This window comes from Panthera onca, chromosome B4 (assembly GCF_046562875.1).
Source record: "Panthera onca isolate mPanOnc1 chromosome B4, mPanOnc1 haplotype 2, whole genome shotgun sequence".
In the NCBI taxonomy this organism is placed as follows: domain Eukaryota; kingdom Metazoa; phylum Chordata; class Mammalia; order Carnivora; family Felidae; genus Panthera; species Panthera onca.
The window spans coordinates 33,372,651-33,388,987 of NC_138345.1; the positions used below are offsets into that span (position 1 = coordinate 33,372,651).

General features: G+C 35.1%; 1 pseudogene; it reads right to left on the reverse strand.

Annotated features, from left to right (window-relative positions):
- Nucleotides 1-11,913: 11,913 nt before the first annotated feature.
- On the reverse strand, nucleotides 11,914-12,542 carry LOC132695409 (spliceosome-associated protein CWC15 homolog pseudogene; annotated as a pseudogene).
- Nucleotides 12,543-16,337: the final 3,795 nt, after the last annotated feature.

Genomic DNA, 16,337 nt, shown 5'->3' on the forward strand with positions numbered 1-16,337 from the left:
GAGGTTAAAGAACATCCTACTGAAGAATGAATGGGTCAACCAGGCAATTAGAGACGAAATTGAAAAATATATGGAAACAAATGGAAATGAAAACACAACAATCAAAAACTTTTGGGATGAAGCAAAGGCAGTCCTGAGAGGAAAATACATTGCAATCCAGGTCTATCTCAAGGAACAAGAAAAATCCCAAATATAAAATCTAACAGCACACCTAAAGGAACTAGAAGCAGAACAGCAAAGACACCCCAAACCCACCAGAAGAAGAGAAATAATGATCAGAGCAGAATTAAACAATATAGAATCCAAAAAAAAAAAAAAAAAAAAAAAAAAAAAAAAAAAACAAAAACAAACAGCAGAGGAGATAACTGAAACCAAGAGTTGTCTTTTTTTTTTTTTTAATTGATAGACCTCTAGCCAGGCTTCTCAAAAAGAAAAGGGAGAGGACCCAAATAGATAAAATCACGAATGAAATTGGACATATCACAACTAACCCTCATAAATATAAGCAATTATCAGGGAATACTATGAAAAATTATATGCCAACAAACTGGACAACATGGAAGAAATGGACAAATTCCTAAACACCCACACACTACCATAACTCAAATGGTAAGAAATAGAAAATTTTAACAGAACCATAACTAGTAAAGAAATTGAATCAGTTATGAAAACTCTCCCGACAAATAAGGGTTCTGGATCAGATGGCTTCCCTGAGGAATTCTACCAGACATTTAAAGCAGAGTTAATACTTATCCTTCTGAAGATGTTTCAAAAAATAGAAATGGAAGGAAAACTCTGGACTCAATCTATGAAGCCAGTATTACTTTGATTTCCAAACCAGAAAGACACCCAGAAAAGGGCAGAACTATAAGCCAATATACCTGGTGAACATGGATAGAAAAATTCTCAACAAGACACTAGCAAATCGAATTCAACAACATAAAAAAAAGAATTATTCACCATGATCAACGGGATTCATTCCTGGACTTCAGGGCTCGGTCAATATTTGCAGATAAACCAATGTGATACATCACATTAATAAAAGAAAGGATAAGAACTATATGATCCTGCCAATAGATAAAGAAAAAGCATTTGACAAAATACAGCATCCTTTCTTAATAAAAACCCTCCAGAAAGACGGGATAAAAGGAACATACTTAAACATCATAAAAGCCATTTATGAAAAGCCCACAGCTAATATCATCCTCAATGGGGAAAAACAGAGCTTTCTGCCTGAGATCAGGAACATGACAGGGATGTCCACTCTCACCACTGTTGTTTAACACAGTGTGGAATGTCCTAGCTTCAGCAATCAGACAATAAAATGAAATAAAAGGCATCAAAATTGGCAAAGAAGCAGTTTAACTTTCACTTTTCCAGACGACATGATACTCTACAGAGAAAACCCAAATGACTCCACCAAAGACTGCTAGAACTAATAACATGAATTCAGCAAAGTCACAGGGTATAAAATCAATGTACATAAATCAGTTGCATTTCTATACACCAATAAAGAAGCAGCAGAAAGAGAAATAAAGAAACTTATCCCATTTAAAATTGCATCAAAAACCATAAAATACCTAGGAATGAACCTAACCAAAGATGTAAAAGATTTGTATGCTAGAAAACTTATGAAGGAAATTGAAGAAGATACAAAGAAATGGAAAAACATTCCATGGTCATGGACTGGGAGAATAAATATTGTTAAAATGTCAAAACTACCCAAAACTATCTACACATTCAATGCAATCCCAATCACCAGCACTCTTCTCGAAGCTAGAACAAGCAATCCTAAAATTTGTATGGAACCGCAAAAGACCCCGAATAGCCAAAGTAATATTGAAGAAGACCAAAGCGTGAGGCATCACAATCCCAGACTTTATCCTCTACTACAAAGCTATAATCATTAAGACAGCATGGTATTGGCACAAAAACAGACACACAGACCAATGGAATAGAATAGAGTCTCCAGAATTGGACCAACAAAAGTATGGCCAACTGATCTTTGACAAAGCAGGAAAGAATATCCAATGGAAAAAAAGACAGTGTCTTTAACAAATGGTGCTGGCAGAATTGGACAGCAACATGCAGAATAATGAAGCTAGATTCTTACACCATACACAAAAATAAACTCAAAATGGATAAAAGACCTGAATGTGAGATAGGAAACCATCAAAACCCTAGAGGAGAAAGCAGGAAAAAAACCTCTTTGACCTTGGCCGCAGCAATATCTTATTTGACACGTCTCCAAAGGCAAGGGAATTAAAAGCAAAAATTAACTATTGGGACCTCATCAAGATAAAAATCTTCTGCACTGCAAAGAAACAATCAACAAAACTAAAAGGCAACCGATGGAATGGGAAAAGATATTTGCAAATGACATATCAGATAAAGGGCTAGTATCTAAAACCTATAAAGAACTCACCAAACTCCACACCTGAAAAACAAATAATCCAGGGAAGAATTGGGCAGAAGACATGAATAGACACTTCTCCAAAGAAGACATCCAGATGGCCAACAGACACATGAAAAGATGTTCAACGTCACTCATCATCAGGGAAATACAAATCAAAACAACACTGATATATCACCTCACGCTGGGCAGAGTGGCTAAAATGAACAACTCAGGAGGCTATCGATGCTGGCAAGGATGTGGAGAAATAGGAACCCACTTGCACTGTTGGTGGGAATGCAAACTGGTGCAGCTGCTCTGGAAAACAGTGTGGAGGTTCCTCAAAACATTAAAAATAGAACTACCCTATGACCCAGCAATAGCACTGGTAGGAATTTACCCAAGGGATACAGGAGTGCTGACGCATAGGGGCACATGTACCCCAATGTTTATAGCAGCACTTTCAACAATAGCCAAATTATGGAAAGAGCCTAAATGTCCATCAACTGACGATTGGATAAAGAAGAATGGAATACTGCGTGGCAGTGAGAAAGAATGAAATCCAGCCATTTGCAGCAACATGGATGGAACTGGAGGTTATTATGCTAAGCGAAATAAGTCAGTCAGACAAAGTCAGATATCATATGTTTTCACTCATATGTGGGTCTTGAGAAACTTAACAGAAGACCATGGGGGAGGGGAAGGGGAAAAAATTACAGACAGGGAAAAAGGCAAACCATAAGAGACTCTTAAACTGAGGGCTGATGGGGGGTGTGGGAGAGGGGAAAGTGTGTGATGGGTATGGAGGAGGACACTTGTTGGGATGAGCACTGGGCATTGTATGTAAGCCAATTTGACAATAAATTATATTTTTAAAAAGTTAAAAAATTAAAAACATGAAACAAACCAATAGAAAAATTAACAACACATGTAACTAGGCAATTTTACAAATGAAGCCCAAAATACCTATTTAAAAATGAAACATGGTTCATCCTTAGTTATTAATGACACACAAATGAAAAGAATGAAATACCACATTATTTCCATTAGCTGTAGTAGTTGGGAGCAGGGAGGGCAGTATCTGACAACTGATGTTGGGAGAACATGGAGAAATAAAAAATTCTCCTAAATGTAGTAGGAGGAGGGGCGCCTTGGGTGGCTTGGTCGGTTAAGCATCCGACTTCGGCTCAGGTCATGATCTCACGGTCCGTGAGTTCGAGCCCCGCATTGGGCTCTGTGCTGACAGCTCAGAGCCTGGAGCCTGTTTCAGATTCTGTGTCTCCCTCTCTCTCTGCCCCTCCCCTGTTCATGCTCTGTCTCTCTCTGTCTCAAAAATAAATAAACGTTAAAAAAAATTTAAAAAAAAAATTTAAATAAATGTAGTAGGAGGAGCGTAAATTGCTACAATTTTAAAACCAATGTGACAATGCCTAGAAAAATGTGTCTTGTCCCCACAACCCAGCGATTTTTCTGCTAGCTATATTCCCTACAGAAATTCTTGCACAAATGCACCTGGATGCATGTATAAAGATGTTTGCTGAAGCACTGTAATAACACACATTAAACAACAATCTTTGGGATGACAGATATTTATAGTGTCACTGCCTGATTCTGGTCCGAAACTCAGGAAGGCAGACACTTCAGCGCTTTAACCAGTTTTTTGCTTTGGATTAATTTCTTTGCAACGGAGATATTTGCCTTTCATTGGAGTGTGCTTATATCCTTTCCATTCTCTATTTCTATATTGTATTCAATGTTGCTAGTTTTTATCTCTATTTTGAAGCACCAAAACTCTATTTTAAATATACATTTCCAGGGGCACCTGGGTGGCTCAATCAGTTAAGCATCCGACTTCAGCTCAGTTCATGATCTCATGGTTCATGGGTTCGAGCCCAAGGTTGGGGTCTGTGCTGACAGCTCAGAGCCTGGAGTCTGCTTCATATTCTGTGTCTCCCTCTCTCTCTGCCCCTCCTCTGCTCGTGCTCTGTCTCTCTGTCTCTAAAAAATAAATAAACATTAAAATATTTTAATAAATAAATAAATAAATAAATAAATAAATAAATAAATAATAGTTCCATTCGAAAATTGGGTAAGCATCTCTGTGGACTAGAAACAGAATTGAAAAACCCAGCAGAAAGGAGGTTGAAGATACAGATACTATACCGCAGGTCTAGAAATAGGAACACATGGCCTGGAACTCAGTTTTTGTGGGAATGTATGACTGTGTATACCTCACATATCCTGTATGTTTAAAACCTGGCTCGCTGTGTGAAATTGGAGTTTAAAGAAAAAGCACCCCAACAATAAATGGAGTTTAAAAATTTTGCTCAGGCTGGGACCAGCAAAGACCTTGTCCCTGGTAAAATAAAAAGAAACATAAACATGTACATCCATGTACACATGAATGAATAGTTATAATTTAGTCTAATGTGACAAGACTGTGTTCAGAGATTCAGAAGTGAAGAAAAGAATATCACTTTTCAGAAATTTCAAAGTCTTTGCTGGACACAAATATAGAGTTTATAATGGGCATAAATTGATGGCTTTAAATTAAAATGGGTCTTAAATATAACTTATTTTTCTCTTAGTGACCTAGTTAGCTTGAGCTGCCATAACAGAATATCATAAGCTAAGTGGCTTAAACAACAGAAATTTATTTTTCATAGTGTGGAAGCTGGGAGGCTCTGGTGAAAACTCTCTTTGTGGCTTGTAAATCATACCCTTCTCACTGTGTTCTCACACAGGGGAGAGAGAGTGTAGATTCTTTGGTGTCTTTTTATAAACACACCAATCACATCATATCAGGGCCCTACTATTATAATTCATATAACCCTAATCACTTCCCAAAGGCCCTATCTCCAAATATCATCAACATACAAATATTAGAGGGACACAAATATTCACTTCATAACACCGAGTTTGATTTTATTTTATATCTCAATTCTGTAAGATAGTGGGAGTTTAATTTCAAACAATTTTAGGTAATTTCTGCCTACTCATGGTATATACCCCTTGTTGTCTATGATGGGTCTAAATACCAAGGACTAACAGAACACCAGGGCATTAGAGAGGTGAGCAGATCTCTCTCTATATATATATTCCTCCTCCCTCCCTCTCACCCCTATTCTGCTCAGTAACATCTACTTCCTCTTTACTATACATCATCATCTGGCTACTCTCCATTCAATGTTAGATATAAAGAACAGTAACACCCTCCCAGGCCTTTCTGCCTGGACACTCCCTGCGGTCATCTCTGCACTACCACTCTCAATGTTTTGGGCTTCTTGTAATTTTCTGAAGTTTGCCTCCATCTGGAGACCATCTCAGGAATCAAGTTCCCTGACTAATATTTTTTAGGACCAGCTGCACAATTTGTAAAAGCCCAGCTCAAAATGAAAATGCAGTCTTGCTTTTTAAAAATTATTAGAAATTTCAAGACAGCAAAAACAATTCATTAAATTAACTGTGGAGTCCTGAAAGCATGGCCCTGTGCTACTGCATGGCTGTAAAGACAGGAAGATGCCAAAAAAATCAGAGAAACAAGAAACAGAACAAACAGAAAACAAAAATTAAAATGTGAAATTTGAGCATTAAAATATCACTAATCACATAATTACATAAATGTAAATAAATGTAAATTGTCTAAATATAGCAATTAAAATACATAATTTGTCATAGTAGTTAAAAGTATGAGTGAACTAAAACAGAAGTGACTGAACTGTTTACTGCTTAAGAGAAACATTTTTTTCAAAAGTAATTGGTAAAGGCAGATAGAAAATAAAAGAATAAAAAAATACATGCAAAAATTAATAAAAAATTAAAGGTAGTTATATTCATATCATATAAGATATTAACAAACCTACTAGGGTAAATAAACTTACTAGAGACAGAGGAGATTATATAAAGATAAAATGGTCAATATGCAAGGAACACACAGCAATCTTAAACATGTATGCACCAAATAAAAAATATATGAAGAAAAAAACTGATAGACAAAAAGGAAAAATAGACAAATTCACAATTATACTTGGAGGCTTCAATACCCTATTTCCAACAATTGCTAAAATAGCTACACAGAAAGTCATCAAGAATATAACAAAAGTCAACAACTCCATCAATAAACAGGATCTAATCAAAGTTTATTGAACACATCAACTAACAACAAAAACACTCATGAAATAGTAGTAAGATAAACCAGCATATTTACAAAGGTGTGCATTTATCACCATAATCAATGTTAGAATATTTTTATTACTACCCAAAAAACCTGCACCCCTCAACCATTAACCAACACTACCAAATCCTCATCTCCTCTGTCTCTATGTATTTACTTTTAACATTTCATGTAAATGTGATCATACAATATACTGTCTTTTGTGACTATATACGAGTCACTTAGCATATTGTATTCAAGTCTCATCTATTTAGTAGTATAACTTAATATTTCATTTTTATGGCTTAATAATATTTCATTGTATAAATATATCACAACTTTTTCCAATTGTATTGAGAAAAAATTTACAAGCATGATTGTGTAAGTTTAAGGCATGCAGCATGGTGGTTTGACTTACATATACTATGAAATGATACCACGATGGATTTACCCAGTATTCATCTTCTTTAGATACAATAAAAAAAAAAAAAAAAAAACGAAGCAAAGAAGAAAAAGAAATCTCCTTGTGATGAAAGCACCTAGGATTTACTGTCTTAACAATTTTCCAGTATGTTACACAGCAGTGTCAGCTATAGTTATCATGTTGTACATAGCATCCCTACTACTTATTTACCTTGAAGTCTGTATGTTTTGAGTAGCTTCCTTTAATTATTTCTACCATCCATCTCTGATAGTCACAGGTCTCATCTCTTTTTGTATGAGTTTGTGGGTTTCTTTGATTATATTTGTTTATTTTTAGATTCCACATATAAAGTGAGGTAAAATAGTATTTTTCTTTCTCTGTCTTATTTCACTTATAATGCATCTAGGATTCATCCGTAGTCACAAATGGTAGGATTTCCTAAGTTTTTATTGCTAGATAAGATCCCATTCTTTATGCATACTACAACTTCTTTATCCATTCACCCATCAATAGACAAATAGGTTTTTCCATATTTTGGGCATTGTAAATAATGCTGCTATAAACATGGGTGTGCAGATATCGTCTCAAATTAGTGGTTCCTTTTTCTTTGGATATATTCCCAAAAGTCTAATTCCTGAATAGGTGTTACTTCTATTTTTTTTTTTGAGGGTCCTCCATTTTATTTTCCATAGTGGTTTTACCAATTAACAATCCCATCAACAATGCAGACAGGTTTCCTTTTCTTGACATCCAGCCAGCATTTGCTGTCTCTTAATTTTTTGGTGATGGCAATTCTAATGGTGTGAGGTCATATCTCATTGCAGTTTGAATTTTCATTTCCCTAGTGGCTAGTAATATTGAACATTTATCATATACTTATTGGCCTTTTGTATATCTTTGGATAAATATCTATTTAGATCAGCCATTTTTAAATTGGGTTATTTGGAAAATTTTTGCTAATAAGTTATATGAGTTCTTTGTATATTTTGGATATTAACCATTATCAGATATGGGGTTTGCAATATTTTTTCTAATTATTTAGGTTGTCTTTTCACTTTTTTGATTTTTCCATTTGCTATACAGAAGTTTTTTCTTTTTATTTATTAAAATGCTCAGTTATTTTATGGAGGGGAGGGGCAGATAGAGGGAGAGAGAGAATCCCAAGCAGTCTCTGTGCTGTCAGCACAGAGCCCTATGTGGGGCCCGATCTAAGGAACCTGAGCTGAAATCAAGAGTTGGATGCTTAACTGACTGAGCCATGCAGGCACCCCTGGAAGCATTTTGATTTGATAGTTCCACCTGATTATTTTGTATTATGTTGTTTGTGCTTTAGGAGTCATCCAAAAAAAATCATGACCAAGGCACATGTTAAAGTTAGTTCTTATGTTTTCTTTCAGATGTTTCACATTTTCATTTCAAATGTCTTACATTTAAGTCTTTAAATCCACTTTGAATTAATTTTCATGAATGGAGTAAGATACAGGCTCATTTCATTTATTTGCATGTAAATATCCAAAACTATACATTCAGAGATCATTTCTATAGTTCATTACATGTACATATCCAATTATCCCAGCACCATTTATTAAAGAGACTATCTTTTCTCCATTGAATGTACAAGTACTTGTATGTGCACTCTCTCTCTCTCTCTCTAAAATAATAATAATAGTAATAAAGAATTAGAAATGAAGAAGATGAGGCAGAGGGAGAGAAAGAATCTTAAGCAGACTCCACACTCAGCATGAAGTCCAATGCAGGGCTCAGTCCCAGGACCCTGGGATCATGACCTGAGTCAAAATCATGTCAGTCACTCAACCAACCGAGTTACCCAGGTGCCTCAACATAGTTGAAACCCCCTTCCTTTCCAATTCTGATATTTTTAAATTATTTTTCTTATGTAATTGCTCTAGCTAGGACTTCTAGTACTATGTGGGAATCCTTGTCTTGTTCCTCATCTTAGAGGAAATGCTTTCAATCTTTACCATTGAGAGTAATATTAGCTGTGGGTTTGTCTTACATGGCCTTTATTATGTTTTTGTCATGAATAGAAGTTGAATACTGTCAAAAGTGTTTTTTTTACATTTATTGAGAAAATAATGATTCTTCTCTTTCATTCTATTAATGTGATATTGATTTGCATATGTTGAACCATCCCTGAATACTTGGGATAAATCCCACTTGATCATAGTGAATGATCCTGTTCTGCTTGCTTTGCTGCCAAATTTGTTTTGTCAGCATTTTTTTTTTGAGAATTTTTGCATCTATATTCAACAGAGATATTGGCTGTAGTTTGTTTGTTTTTGTTTTGTTTGTTTGTTTTTCCTTTAGTAGTATCCTCTTTGAATATCAGGATAATGCTAGCCTGGTAAATTAAGACTGGGAGGGTTTCTTATCCTTCAAAAATTTTTAGAAGAGTTTGAAAAAGATTATTGTTAATTCTTCCTTAAGTGTTTGGTTAAATCCACCAGTGAAGCCATCAAGTCCCATGCTTTGCGTCATTGGGATATTTTTGTTAACTGATTCAGACTCCTTACTAATAATCAGCCTATTCAGATTTTCTATTTCTTCCTGATTCAGTCTTGGTGACTTGTAGGTTTCCAAGATTTTTTCCATTTCTTCTCAGTTGTCTAATTTGTTGGTGTACATTTGTTCATAATAGCCTCTTATGATCCTTCAAATTTCTGTGGTATTAGTTGTAATGTGTCTTTTTCATTTATAGTTTTGTTGATTTGGGTCTTTTCTTGGTTGATCTCCATAAGGTTTGCCAATTTTGTTTATCTTTTCATAGAATCAACTCCTACATTAGTTAAGATTTTTCTTTGTTTTTCTGTTCTTTATTTCACTTATTTCTGTTCTTTTATTATTTACTTTCTTCTTCTAACTTGGGGATTAGTTTGTTTCTCTTTTTGTAGGTCCTTAAGGCATAGAGTTAAGATTGCTAATTTGAGATCTGTTTTTGTTTTTTAATGTAGGCTTTTATGGCTATAAACATTCCTCTTAAAACTTTTTACTTCATCTCATAAGTTCTGGTAATATTGTGTTTCTACTTTTTTTAAGAAATTTTTAAAAATTTCCTTTAATTTTCCTTTGATTTATTGATTGTTCAGGAAAGTATTGTTTAATTTCATGTACTTGTAATTTTTTTTAAGTTTGCTCTTAATGATTTCTAGTTTCATGTGATTGTGAGCAGAGAACATATTTGGTATGGTTTCAATCTTCCGAATTTACTGATTTGATTTGTGGTATAACATATGATGTATCCTAGAAAATGTTCCATGTGAGCTTGAGAAAAACTGAATTCTACTCTCATTGGACAGAATGTTTTGCATATGTTGAGGCACCTGGGTGGCTCAGTCATTTGGGCATCTATCGATTTTGGCTCAGGTCATGATCTCACAGTTTGTGAGATTGAGCCCCATGTCAGAGTCTGTGTTGACAGTGTGGAGCTTGCTTGGGATCCTCTCTCTCCCTCTCTCAATTCTCCTACTCCATTCACTCTCTTTGTCTCTCTCTCTCAAAATAAATAAGTAAACATTTAAAAAAAGTATGTTCTACATATGTCTACAGGTCCATTTTGTCTACAGTGCTGTCCAAATTTCTGTTTTCATATTGATTATCTGACTGAATGATCTATCCATTGCTGAGAGTTCTCCTTTCAGTTGTTATTTTTTGCTCTATATATTTAACTGCTCCAATGTTGTTTGCAAAAATATTTATAAATGCTATATTTTCTTGATATTTTGTCTCTTTTCTTATTACATCATGACCTTTTTTGCTCCTCTTTTTTTTTTCCATTTTTAGTTTGCAGTCTATTTTGTCTGACATAGGTATAACTATCTCTGTTTTTTCGGTGAGTTTTTGTTTTTGTTGTTACCATTTGTTTGAAATATCCTTTTCAGTCCCTTTATTCTCAGTCTATGTGTATCTTTAAGGCTAAGTAAATCTCTTGTAGATAGCATATTGTCAGATCTTTTTTTTTTTAATCTATTAAGCCATTCTTTGCCTTTCCATAACAAAGTTAATCCATTTATGTTTAAAGCTATTATTGATAAAGACCTACTATTGTCATTTTTTTAATTGTTTCTTAGTTGTGTTGTAGATCCATTGATCCTTGTTTCTTTTCCTGCTGGGTTATTATGTATGTTTTGATGTCTTTAGTATTAGTATGCTTTGACTCCTTTATCATTTTTTTTCTTTTTTTTTTGTAATTAGTATAGGATTTTTCCTTTTGTTGACCATGAAGCTTTCATAAAATATCTTAAAATTATCCTATTTTTTATTGATAAAAACTTTACTTCAAAAGAATTTGTAAACTTTACACCTTACTCTCCACATTTTAGACTATTGCTTTTACGATTTATGTGTTTTTTTGTATTGTGTAACTTAATAGATCATTGTAGTTATGACGCTTTTCATTATGTTTTTTTTCCTTTTTTTTTGTTTTTACTTTTGAACTAATTTTAAGTGAATTACACACCTTATTACAATGTTGTAGAATCTAACCATGTCTATATATTTACCATTACCAGTTTGATTGGTGCTACCTCTTTATGTTTTTATGTTAATTAGTGTTCTTTTACTTCCACTCAAAGAACTCTGTTTAGCACTTATTATAAGGCAGATCTGGTGGCAATAAACTCCTTCAGTTTTTTTTTTTTTTTTTATGGGAAGATTTATCCCTTCTTTTGTTTCTCAAAGACAGCTTCACCAGGTGTAGAACACTTGGGTGAGTTATTTTCTTTCAATGTTTTGGTTATGTCATTCCATTCTTTCTTGATCTGAAAAGATTCTGTTGAGAAATCCACCAATAGTCTTATGACAGTTCTTTTGTATATAATTTCTCTTTTTTCTCTTGTTGCTCTTCAAATTATTTTTAATTTTTATTTTTTTTACATTTACAGTCTTTAATTGAACACATAAAACTGTACTATTTAATATATTTTTTCAGAACTTTTTGTGAAATTCAGATCACAGTGTATCATTTACAAATACCTTGTCTTTTTTTTTTTTTTTTTGATCATCTACAACTTGTGCACAGTTCTTGAAAATAACATCTTCATCCTACCTTATTTTACCTTTGAAGTTGGCCTGAGGCAAGATTAAGGAGAGGGTTTCCATTCAAAATGTTCTCCATATGTATTCTTCCTTCTTCAGGTTTCTGTTCTTGTTCCTCTGTAGACTGCTTTTCAGCTCTTTCTTCTATAATGTTTTCTAGTTTTGCAAGAAGTACTGCAGAATCATCATTATCACTCTCTTCTTCAAAATCTTCATCTTCATCTTCCTCATCAGTTAGAGAATCATCTGCATCAAGGTTGGTAGCAGGAATCTGGTCTAACCAAGGCTTCTTTGATATTGAGAAGGAGGTGGTATGTTCTCGTATTGGACAATCTCTATTTTTTTTTTTCTCTCTCGCAGCAGCTCACTCTCTTTTTCAGCTCTCTCCTGAAGTCATGGTTCCACACTTCTTCAGGGGCATCCTGAATAGTTTGTCTATATTTTCTCCTTGGATGAAAAAGTAGGTCTCTACTTGAATATTGTCTTGAGAGTTGGCTCAAATCACCTCTCCTTTTCATCTCTCACTTCTCACAAGTTGAAGAGTTGGCCTAGCAGTTGCTGCCATGTATTATGCTCCCAGAAACTTCTGTGCCTGTTTTTAACTTTTGACAATTTAATTATAATGTGTCTTTGGGTATCCTTGTTCAAGTGCCACCTATTTGAGGTCTTTTGGGTCTCATCAATCTAGATGACCATGTCACTCCCCATGATTTTAGAAGTTTTCAACTCCTATTGCTTTAAATATATCTTCTTTTACTTTCTCTTTCTCTTCTCCTTCTGAAATTCCTATAATGTGAATATTGTTTCTTTACATTGTGTCTCATAATTCCCATAGGCTTTCTTCACTCTTTAATACTTTTTTTTTCTCTTCTGATTGGGTAATTTCCAATGTTCTATCCTCAACGGCACTGGCTCTTTATCTTCTGTATGGTCAAGTCTATTTTGAAACTCTGCTGAATTCTTCAGTTCAGCTATTGTATTTTTCAACTATGGGATTCTATATTTGTTTAATGGTTGCTATTTCCTTGTTGAACTTCTCATTTTGTTCATGCATTATTTTCTTAGTTTTTTTTAGTTGTCTATGTTTTCTTATAGTTCACTAGACTTTTTAAAGATTATTATTCTGAATATTTTGTCTGACTTTTCATAGATATCCACTTTTTATGGTCAGGTATTAGCACTTTTAAATTTTCCTTTGGTGGTGTAATATTCCCTTGATTTTTCATAATCTTTAATTCCTTGAATTGGTATCTTCTCATTTGAATAATCAGACTCATCTTCTAGAGTTTACAGGTTTGTTTTGACAGAGAGGCTCTTTACCAGTCAGCTCAGTTTGGATCTCTGGGTGTGTCTGCTAGTTATGTCCTTGCACATTTGAGCACAGCTCTCATTATATATATTTGAGTAAGGCATCTGTTTGGGCTCTGATGATAATAAGGGGTGCTGTACCACTAAAAACAATTGGATAGGATTGCTGACTAGCTTTCCTACTAGTGAAGCTGCAGGATGGGCTCCATGTCTGTCTAGATTCTCTGATTAGGCTTACTAGATGGTTGGGATTAAGTACTACATTCAGTAATATATGGGGCTATGAGACAGCTTCCTTGCCCTGGCCAGGAAGTAGGATGTGTCCCAGGGTCTACATGGTTCATTATTGGTGGATGCAAAGCAGGCCAGAGTGTGTACTCTGTTCCCTAGTCAACTGAAGTTACTGGTTTTGCTCTACAAATGAGGAAAGTCATGTGCTGTGCTCTCTCTGTCTCTCTCTCTGTTCAAGTGCCACTGTATATATATTGGTTGAACAGCTTCCTATGTGCTCTAGGTAGTCTCTCTGAGTGGACATGCTGATAGCTGTATTCAGTGAAAAACCTGCCTACAGATTAGATTTCTTGCCTGTGTACAGTAAGATAAGCAACTCTAATGCTGACAAAGCTCTTTGCTGTCTCAATTCAAGCTGACCTACACTCCAAATATTCTGGTCAAACAGGACCATTGGCTTTGTTTTGTAAACTATCTGCTCCACATGCCCTTCTCTAGGCTTGAGCACTGCTGGACCACACAACTTACAGCAGTTTTTACCAGCCTTCTGGTTACGAATCTGGAAGACTCTTTTCACAGAAGATGAGGCTAGGTTTCAGTTTCTTTGTCAGAGTTGGAGGGGAAGAAACCCCTCTAGGTCACTCAATTTCCAAAACAGATTCTCCACTTGGGAAGAGCCAGTAGCTACCATCATCACTGTTTATGAATTATTCTACCATGGTGGATTGCCTGCCTCTACGTAGTATAAGAACCCACTATGTCCTGTACTGGCTTTCCTCTGGGTGAAATTAACTCTGCCTGACCACATCTTGGTGGAAATGTTACTGGGTGGTCCAGCTTCCAGTGAGTGACAACTCACCTCTTTTGGTCTGTGAGGTCAGAAGACACTGTCACAGCAAGTGAGTTCTGTGACTAATAAAAGGCATCCAAATTGGCAAGAAGGGAGTCAAACTTTCACTCTTCACAGACAACATGATACTCTATGTAGAAAACTCAAAAGACTCCACCAAAAACTGCTAGAACTGATCCATGAATTCAGCAGGGTCACAGGATATAAAATCAATGTACAGAAATAAGTTACATTTCTATATACCAATAATGAAGCAGCAGAAGGAGTAATCAAGGAATCAATCCCATTTAACACTGCACCAAAACCATAAAATACCTAGGGATAAACCTAACCAAAGAGATGAAAAATCTGTATACTGAAAACTATAGAAAGCTTATGAAAGAAATTTAAGAAGACATTTAAAAAAATAGAAAACATTCCATGTTCACGGATTGGAAGAACAAATTGTTAAAATGTCAACACTTCACAAAGCAATCAACATATTCAATGTAATCCCTATCAAAAAAACACCAGCAGTCTTCACAGAGCTAGAACAATCCTAAAATTTGTATGGAACCAGAAAAGACCCCGAATAGCCAAAGCAATCATGAAAAAGAAAACCAAAGCTGTAAACATCACAATTCTGGGCTCCAAGCTTCGTTAAAAAGCTGTAAACATCAAGACATTATGGTACTGGCACAAAAACAGACACATAGATCTGTGGAACAGAATAGAGTACCTAGAAGTGGACGCACAAACATATGACCAACTAATGTTTGAAAAAGCAGTAAAGAATACCAAATGGAAAAAAAGACATTCTCCTTAACAAATGGTATTGGGAAAACTGAACAGCAACATGCAGAAGAATGAACCTGGACCACTTTTTTACACCATACGCAAAAATAAACTCAAAATGGATGAAAGACGTAAATGTAAGATAGCAAGCCATCAAAATCCTAGAGGGGAAAACAGGCAACAACCTCTTTGATCTCAGGCATGGCAACTTCTTACTTGATGTGTCTCTGGAGGCAAGGGAAACAAAAGTAAAAATGAACTATTGGGACCTCATCAAGATAAAAAGCTTCTTCACAGTGAAGGAAACAATCAGCAAAACTAAAAGGCAACTGATTGAAGGGAGGGGATATTTGCAAATGAAATATCAAATAAAGAGTTAGTATCCAAAATCTATTAAGAACTTATCAAACTCAACACCCCAAAAAACAAATAATCCAGTGAAGAAATGGGCAAAAGAATAGACATCTTTCCAAAGAAGATATCCAGATGGCTGATAGACACATGAAAAGATGCTCAATATCACTTATCATCAGGGAAATACAAATCAAAACCACAATGAGATACCACCTCACCCCTGTCCGAATGGCTAAAATTAACAACTCAGGCAACAATAAATGTTGGTAAGGATATGGAGAAAAAGGAACACTTTTGCCCTGCTGGTGGAAATGAAAACTGGTGCAGCCACTCTGGAAAACAGTATGGAGGTCTCTCAAAAAATTAAAAATAGAACTACCCTATGACCCAGCAATTGTACTACTAGGTAATTATCCAAAGGATACGGGAGTGCTGTTTCAAAGGGACACATGCACCCCAATGTTTATAACAGCACTATCAACAATAGCCAAAATGTAGACAGCCCAAATATCCATCTATTAATGAATGGATAAAGAAGATATGGTATATATATACAATGGAATATTAGTGAAAAAAAAGAATGAATTTTGCCATTTGCAACAACATGGATGGAACTAGAATGTATTATGCTAAGTGAAATAAGTCAGTCAGAGAAAGACAAATATCATATGGCTTCACTCATATGTGGAACTTAAAATAAAAAACAGATGAGCATAATGGAGGGCAAGAAAATATAAACACAGGGAGGAAGACAAACCGTAAGAGACTGTTAAATACAAAGAAGAAACTGAGGGTT